At 39.0% G+C, this 9,373-nt stretch overlaps 1 protein-coding gene and 1 long non-coding RNA gene across 5 annotated transcripts in view; one reads left to right on the plus strand and one right to left on the minus strand.

Moving 5' to 3' along the window:
- Window positions 1–9,373, plus strand: part of LOC307033996 (uncharacterized protein) — a 35,925-nt gene that overhangs the window by 7,296 nt on the left and 19,256 nt on the right. The window contains exon 6 of one of the 4 annotated variants that reach the window (XR_013806740.1): window positions 1,720–2,053. The exons of the other annotated variants lie outside the window; for them this stretch is intronic. The gene's annotated coding sequence lies outside the window, so the exon portion shown is untranslated. Of the gene's footprint in view, window positions 1–1,719; window positions 2,054–9,373 lie in introns of those variants that run through there. 4 annotated transcript variants of the gene reach the window in all.
- Window positions 2,920–9,373, minus strand: part of LOC307034000 — an 11,015-nt gene continuing 4,561 nt past the window's right edge. The window contains exons 2-3 of the long non-coding RNA XR_013806742.1: window positions 3,231–3,300; window positions 2,920–3,129 (exon numbers count right to left, since the gene is read on the minus strand). This is a non-coding gene — a long non-coding RNA (uncharacterized lncRNA). The remainder of the gene's footprint in view (window positions 3,130–3,230; window positions 3,301–9,373) is intronic.

A 9,373-nucleotide genomic window follows, 5' to 3' on the forward strand; every position in this document is an offset into this window, starting at 1 on the left:
GCTGTGCATCGGGTAAAGGATTAGTCTATGAAACTTCCTAGCTGAGTTCTAGGGCAGAAAGTGTTATTTCTTAATCTAGTGGTTCACTTAGTCTGGAAAAGAAAATCCAGAACAATGAGGAAATAAGTTATAGATCAGACTTGAGATGAAACAGAAGGTCCTTTTCCTGTGAAGCATTTGGTTCCTATTGGTGGTTTGAAAGAAGGCTCTCCTGAATAATAGTTTATTGCTTTCTGTTTGGATTTAACTTTAAGGAAACAGTTTGCAGACCAATGGATTTATGGGAATGAATTAGTTATAATTACTCGTTCTTAATGTGAAGGGACCTTGCTTAATGGGCAAATCTCTGCAAAGTAAAATGGAGAATAGGCTAACATATTCCCCTTGCATAGTCAACTCTCATCCTGGCATTGTTTGTGCTCGGACAACAAACTGACTCCATCTTTTGTGGGGTGGGACATTTTTTGTTGACGATAAAAAATGGTATGGTTATAATTTGTTACGCTGTACTTGACAGCTGGTTTAGGTTGGTGTTTTTTTTTTCTTTTATTGTCGAGTTTTCAAGTGAAAGCACTTGACACTGAAGCATGCCTCTTGTGTTACATCACAGTGTCCTTTGCCATAGCAGGTGAACACAAATGATCCTTTGCTTCCAACTCAGATTTTTGTATTGTGTTCAAAGACCCTAAACCAGCAGCGTCACTATTACAGACGGCTTCATTGGATGGAATTACATTGTCTTCACAGTAAAGTGTATTAACTCCAATGAAGCCAGAGTCTGTGATAATGCCTGCTCTGGCACCAGCTGTCATGTGCTGCCGTTTGTTTTTCTCTGTGTTCATGTTAGTGTTCTCTTAGATCGAAGGCAATGATGGATTGCAGTCCACTTCATTGGTTTGCGAATGAAAGTTTTCCATTTTGATGTCTATCGACTCGTTTGTATTGTTTATCGATTGAATGGATCATCATTTTTAGTTTTATACGCTGAATATCACATCCAGCTCCTCTGAGCTATCGCTGTGTGTCACCATTCATGTATCCATACATCTGATCCCTTGCCGATTCTGTAAGTTCACCCACTTACAAAGAAATGAACAGTCTATAATTTGTATGGTTTATAATAATAATTATATTATATATATTATTATTATTATTACGTGTATACATTGTTGTCATAGTCTTTGGAAATGGTCTTATTCTCATCTAGTTTACTTTATATTTATTGTAAACATTTATTTATAGGCTATATATGAATGCTGATTTTTAAAATAGTTAATAGTTTCTTACATTTTTGACATATGCTGTTTTTTTCTTAAATTTTTTCCATGGACGAAACATGTTTAAACAACAGAGCATGTATTAAAATAATAAATTTATGAAATGTGTACACTATCAGAGCCTGTAACCCGGAAGTAAGGCGAGGCAAGGCAAGTTTATTTATATAGCACCTTTCAACACAAGGCCATTCAAGGTGCTTTACAAAAATGAAAGACATTCAGACAAAGGCATTTAAAAACAGTCATTAAAAAGAAAAGATAATAAAAGAAATGAATAAAAAGTGACAGTGCAGTCTAAGATATGAATAGTTCAATTAAAAGCAGCGGCAAAAAGAAAAGTCTTCAGCTTGGATTTAAAAGTAGTCAGAGTTGCAGCGGACCTGCAGGTTTCTGGGAGTTTGTTCCAGATCATAATAACTGAACGCTGCTTCTCCATGTTTAGTTCTGACTCTGGGGACAGAAAGCTGACCAGTCCCTGAAGACCTGAGAGATCTGGATGGTTCATCATTTAGCAGGAGGTCAGAAATGTATTTTGGACCTAAACCATTCAGTGCTTTATAAACAGCAGCAGTATTTTTAAATCTATTCTTTGACACACAGGAAGCCAGAGTAAAGACTTCAGAACTGGAGTGATGTGATCCACTCTCTTAGTGTCAGCGAGGACTCGAGCAGCAGCGTTCTGAATCAGCTGCAGCTTTCTAATGGATGTTTTAGTGAGACCTGTGAAGACACCATTGCAGTAGTCCAGTCTACTGAAGATAAAAGCATGGACAAGTTTTTCCATATCCTGCTGTGACATCAGTCTTTTAATCCTAGATATATTCTTTAGGTGATAGTAAGCTGATTTAGTAACTGTTTTAATGTGACTGTTGAAACTCAGGTCAGAGTCCATGACTACACCTAGATTTCTGGCTTTATCTGTTGTTTTGGACATTGCAGACTGAAGCTCAGCGCTAACTTTGATACGTTCTGGCTCCAAAAACCATTACCTCAGTAATCTATATATAGATAGTATAGTAATCTTTGACATAGAACAATATAACCCTAACCCCATATTTTCAACAAACTAGGTCATTTTCTTTTAATATTTTCCACAAACTTGTTTTGCATCACCATGAATGATGGTCTTGAATCACAACTTTAAAACATTTGATGTTGCAACATTCATCTTATTTGATAAAACAGAAAATACGTCATCAAAAAAAAGGAATTACAAGTCATTAAATACATTTTAAAAACACATTAATGAAACAATACATGTATCAACATTAAAATCACATTCACAATACATGCCAGACATATATAGATATTCAAATACAATAAAATGTGTATGGACAGAAACAGTTTGTTTTGATGTGTCTGCAAGGAGAAGGTGAAGCGGATCGAACAGCAGTGCTCCCCCCTCTCACAGCGCATGTGCAGTGAGTGACCACCAGGTGGAGCTATACACACACATCATAGTCAAAGGGGCATTTCTGGCATCCAGTGGGTGGATACATGAGGAGCAAATTCTAAAAGTACACTATACTTAGTCATATTTTAAAATACCATGCAAGGACTTTTCTCTCCATATTTTTCAACACACTATTATTTAAAAAAGTGTTTTGTGGGTGACCCCTTTTTAAACCCTCATCAGTATCTCCAACTGATTTTATTTCATCAAAAAGTGGAAGAATATAAGATCTGGCAAAACGTGAGCCTTCCATTTAAGGCAGTCTTACCTGCTGCTCCGTGGTGTGTGTGTTCATGGCAGCGGTAGGAGTGTGTGTGTAGAGAGCAGAGGATAAGTGTCCCTTCTGTGCCGGCCGGAGGAGGTTGGTGAGTGTGTGGAGAGACGAGGGGAGGATAGGTCCTGAAGAAAAATGACATTAAAAAAAAAAAAGTCAATTTCTTCCACAACTAAATAAAATTGCTACCATGTCTAACAAAATGATGGAGATATGAACAAAGTACCTGTGATCTCCAGACTGCTGATGTCCTGGTAGGAACCCCCAATCTGGCTTTTTACATTCACACTGCGGGCCTGAAATACACACACACATTCAGTCATGCACGGCAGACATAGCAATACTTTACTTAATATTCAAGGTACTCAAACCTCTCTTAAGTGTTCTGTGACTTTGCATGTATTGAAATATGAAAACATGAAGCATGACTGTACAGCATTGTGAAGATTCCAGGTGTCACAGATGCTAGCGGAGAATATAATGTATTGGAGTGGCTTCCTGCCGGCTGCACCGCCAGATTTCAAAGCAGCCTCTCGAGTTAGACAAAGAGTTTCACGTCCCTCAGAGGAGAAGACTCTAATTGACTTTACTCAGCTCTGTTACTCAAGTTCTGCTTTGACATTTCAGGCGTTTAGCTGTCATGGGAGCTCTGAGCGGAGAAGACTTGTAACAATCAGCCATCTTAGACACGACAAGTCAAATATAATAAGTTCCTGCAACAACGATCTCTTACATCAGGGGTGTCCAAACTACAGCAAATTCAAAAAGTATAATGAAATGTGACCCTCAAGTTAAACATCTGCTATTCTACTTCTTAAATATATATGTTCAAATATAGAACAGTGTTAATAAGCCCAATTATATTAAGAAGGATTACAGTTTGCATCAGTAAAGATTTAACGAGGCTCCTGGAAATTACCTTCATACATTTGACATACTGTTTTTCATTTGATTTGTATTCTAACTTTTCGTCCAGGTGCGACTCACGCTCAGCTCATCCATGGAGCGCAGGATGCGAGTGAGGGGAAGGTGATTGGTCGATTCTTCCACCTTTATCCTCACCGTCACATCGGACTCACCAGGTGACCTTCCAATGGCTAGTTAACATATTGTTAATCTATTTATTTTTTAGATTATTATGCTATACAATCTTAAAACTGAACTAGTATTTTAAATACATGCAATCAAACATGGAAATTGGGACCTACGCGGGAAAAATAGGGTTTCACTTTTCATTTGTGTCTTGTAAGTAGTAGGCTACACATCATCATGGTGCAGTAGAGGACACTGCCCACAAGGGGGCGCCATTCCTCTGTGATACAAAGGCCTTGAAGGGACGTCTTCATGCCCGCTTTAAATATCTGATAATGAAAAGTGCAGGTTATACTAACATATCACGACATGTCTACATCTGTTTGTGTTTTTCCTAAACGTAGCATACTGTATGTGCTCATTGTCTTCCCATTTAAGGCAGGAGTGTCAAACCTGCTGTGACAATGTTTTTTTTTTTAACTGAATTAATGAGGCTTAGACAAATGGAGTTTTTATAGGACAGATCAAAACAGGAAGGGCTTCCACACAAGTCTAATTTTTCCACTTTCGATCCTCAAGACGCCACTTTATTTGTTACGTACAAACCTCATGGAGCTATAATTTCTTTATGATTGGCGACAAAGGGCTGAGAAACACTGTCATTTGCATCTGACTCCCTCCTCCTCCCTGACCACAAGAAAGCGTCACTACAAAGCCTAGTAAGTGCCTCCAACAGAGAGAAAAGCCACCAGTGATATCTGGGGAGGACAGGGTTTTAAATATGCCTATAGGTTGCTCTAGATCCCATCAATACTATATTTTTAAATCGCCTTCCTCTCTTCAAAAAGTTAGTAGTGACTAATTCTTCTCTGCCTTTCTTTTGCAAATTTCCCATCAATACAACCTCCTTTTTCCAGATTGTTTGTCCTCATCGGAGTAATGTGAGCCACACCATTACATGTCATTCATTTCCCGCTTTTCTTAATTGTCGGGTGAATTTGCCAACGAGGTCTGACTGTGCGAAATGAGAAGGGCATGTTTGATAATTACAGCAATTTACCAGCTAAAACGTCTTTTTATGCTCCACGAAGATCATTTAAAGACACAAGTGCTGTCAGGGCAACTTGGCTGGCTGAGTTTGGACAAAAAAACAAAGAGAAGAGTGTTAGGGTTTTATTTACAGGCTGTTTTACTTTGACTCGAATCAAGACCACTTTCTTTCAGTTGCACACTTGTCTTGGACTTTTTTAATTGTCTTGATCTTGAGTGTGACGCGTAAATGAGTATGTTTTATAAGCCCCTAATAGGGCAATTTCTTTTGTCTTAAACAGGACTCAATTTGCTGTGGATTCGGTTTTGACTAAAGCCCTGCGAAACAAACTCCAAAACGTTTACTTCCTGTTTCCATAAAACACTTTCCTTCCTGCCATTCATTCTGTCGTCCGCCTTGTTTACCTGAAGTGTCAGGATGTAAGTAATGTGAGGGGAACGGACCAGAGAGAAACAGAATAAGATGGCAGGTAAATCCCAATCAGTTTCAACGTCTCCAGAGGGAAGCAATGGTTAATGTCTCGACTGTTTGACGCTGATGGATATGCTGGGGTTAAGGGGTTTGGACTTGAACTAAAAAATCCTCAAAGTTTCCACCCCCACTGAAAACTTTAACATATTATAAACATTTTAAACTGTATACCCCGGTTATCTAGGCCCTTTTTTTTGTTGTTTGATGTATATATGTCACACTGTAGGACCTCGAGAAACGATATTTCACCGGTAGAATTCTTGTCAATAAAGCTGACTTTCACTTTTTGACTTCTTTGTGAGAATCTACGGTAAGACATACAGTCCTCCGAACATGTGACAAATACCTGACACATGTATTGATTTATGTCATCATAAACTAGGAGCGCCAATCTATCTTGCAAGCTTTAAAAAGCTACAATAATTCATCTTGTGATTTCCTTCACAAATATAATGGGTTCTTCTTTGGACCATGCTACACGCTTTCACAGAGTTTCATAAATATCGAGACAGTATTTTTCCGTTGTCCTGCTGACAAACAACCAAACATATCAAATGTCTACTTTTTCATCTTTCAAGCTTCTTTACTAAAATGTCAGCTGTTCCTTTAAAGGCAGAACAAGTGGAGGTCAAATATCAGGTCACATGCATTTCCCATGGAGAAAGCGTCCATTATACCTCAGTGGGTCAGTCAGTCAGACAGTCGTGGAGACAGAGGTTGATGAAAAATGAGCCATAACAGAAGGGTTCGACTCTGGCTCTGTAATTACTCTACAAATCTCTGATTTCCCCTCCTTCATCTCCACACTATTTATAGCCGCTGCATTCCTCCCGGAGAATAAAATGATCTCCTTGAGACAGTACAATGCCAGAAATAACAGGTTTGGACAAACATTTGCTGAGGCGTGGTGGGCCTGGCTGACCATTACTGAGTTCCACTGTGGTTTCGGTCCTCTGTGTTTCCCCCTCGTCCATTTATTCATCTGTTATTCTAAATGGCAGTGGCTTTGCTGGGGGAGGCGGCGGGGAGATGTGATGGTTCAACAAAAGATGAAGTCACTTTGTAGTCTGGCAGAGCAGAGCAAGGTCGAACGTTTTCCTTACACGAGAGGACACACACACTCTGGTAAACACACACCTTCATGTCTGCGAACACTCAGGTGACTACAGGGCTCAGACCTCCCTCTTTGTGAAGCATGTTGTTTACGTTACAATCATAGGACTTCACCGGCAAATATGATCAACTTGGACATGTGGCTTTATGTATATGCAATCATGTGTCTTTGCATGAGAGTGTGTTTAGGTTATCAGAGGAGGAAGGCTTTCCTTTAGTCTGTGCTTCTTGTCAAATGTTGTTTATCAGGACAAAACAAAGGTCATATGGAGCCTGCGTAGCATCAAGGCTTCCTTCTCAAATGATTCCCCAGTATTTAAGGAGTAAGTCGAGACATTTTCGACAGTATTACAGCGTAGCGATATCCAGAGAAATTGTGTCTGTTAAGATCTTATTTTATTTCCTCAGTTATATTTAGTAATGGACTCAACTATCAGTGACACATTCAAGTTTGCACTAGATGTCTTCTCTAATACTTCCATCCATCAGTTTTTTATGCATTTCTTTTCAAATAGTTTGACATTCCAGGGAAAAGTTTATTTTCATTCCTGGCGAGAGTTAGATACGACGATCGCAGAGATTTGGATGACTTTAGAGACTCATCTTACAAAATCAAAAAAGACTTGACTAGGAACTGAACACAAAGGACTTCAACGCGTTGCCTTGAAAATACTTTCCCTAACCCAAGGATTTTAAAAAGTATGCTATTTAAAAAGAGTCCGCAAATCCGTTAAATTCCCTTTATTTTGTCTGTTTGACCCCCACAACAACATCCAATCAAATCGCAGGAGAGAACAGTTATAGATTATGTTATGTTATATTTAAATAGCTTTGTTCGTGAAGGAAATCTATGAGGTCTTATGACTTTTGGTGTTATTTAATTGAGATGAAAGAAAGACCCTTTTCACAGCACAATTTAGCGATATCAGGAAAGGCCCTCGTGTAATTCCAAATCAACATTTAACAATATTTATGGATTAACGCCATAAAAGATACTGGTCTATGTATGAACATCACTCCAGTATATTGTCCCTGATTCTCTGGCTTTCTCCAGCGGTTGTTTGCTCTTTTGTGAAAACGCCTCACCACAATGGTGTTGCATTCCACAGCGACACCCGATGATTTCTCTAAATGTAGACATATTATTTAGGGTTTTATATGCTGGGGCCCTGGCTGTAGTTAGTGGGTGTGCACACACTGACCTACAATAAAGTAAACACACTAAACTGGGCTCTGGCCAGTGGAAGAGAAGTCAAGTCTGTTGGCTTTTCTTCACAATTTATAACAAAACGATCTCCCGTTCCCAGGTAGAAGCAGAGTAACACAAAGCGTTGGGATGAAAGGACGCTTGATTCCAACGCAGGACTGAATACACGGGAAAATAAGGTTCTGTGACAAAAAGTGCGAAGTAGAATTCCCTTTATCTACTGGCTGTGGCTCGAGTCAGGCCTAAAAGTCCCTTGGGATCAAAAGCAGAGAATTGCCACTCGTAGCTGTACTTATTTACGAGTTTCTGCTCCATGTGACATTTTGAATAAATCATGGTTCACGGGGGAGAGTGACAAAGACCGAGGGGAGGACGAGTCAAGCCATTCTGCTATCATTCTTTCAGATGCGGGATCATGAATTATTTGGCAGCAAGATAACACAAATTCTGCATTAGATTCACGGCTCAGTGCACCTGCAGATTCACACACACACACACACACACACACACACACACACACACACACCCAACTGACACCCTGTTGTTTGTGTATTGTGAATGTAGGTCAGTAATGTGTGTGTGTGTTTCTTTCTGAGTGTGTGTTTACTGTATGTGGCAGCAACGGACGCACGGTGTGCAACAGAGGTCTCTTGACACAGTATGAATCTATACACACACACACGTAATCCAGCGGTAGGTCAGTTTAATATTTCATTTGGCTGATGGACGGCGTCTGCTGCTCTGTGAGCCAAACATCATTACAACACACTAAGTGACTTAACTCTAATTAGAGCTGAGAATCACATTAAAGCTGCTCCGCCATACAGGAAGGAGCTCACCTTTTTCTTATGGCTTTATTCCAGAAACGGTACGGTGTTAAGGGAAGGCACTAAAGGTGAATAGGGTAACAAAAAGTAACTTATACAGATAATCATGAAACTTCCTCAGTAGGTATCTTACATTAAGGCAATGTAGCTCATAGAAGTCATGTTTAAATATGCAAATAAGGTATTAACTAATGCTAATTTAAATGTGTATTTTGGACGTTTTCTTTCTGCTAGTATGTCCCCAAATCTCACCTCCTCAGAACTGCATTCAATCTGTGATTAATATTGTGTTTTTTATATGTTAACTGTGTTGTTTTTATTAATGTTACCCTGTTACGTGTCTTTGAGTACCCTAAAAAGCACTCTATAAATAAAATGTATTATAATCAGTCAAATAGAGGGTTAGGGTAAAGAAGCAAAACTGTTGAAATACACACAATAAAAGTATCAGAATTATTTCTAAACACACTTTAAACACTTTGCATTTGACAGATTCATAGCCCAGATTGCCTTAGGGGTAGTATCAGGCAAAACACCATATTTTTATCATGCTATGATTAATGACTGCCTTTAGGTGTATCTGTGCTAATACTTGACTATCTGACACAAGATTGAGATAAAAAACTGAACCACTTTTGTCAGTGTTGCTGTGTGTTTGAATGTGTGTG

This window comes from Notothenia rossii (genome assembly GCF_949606895.1).
Source record: "Notothenia rossii genome assembly, chromosome: 3".
Lineage (NCBI taxonomy): Eukaryota > Metazoa > Chordata > Actinopteri > Perciformes > Nototheniidae > Notothenia > Notothenia rossii.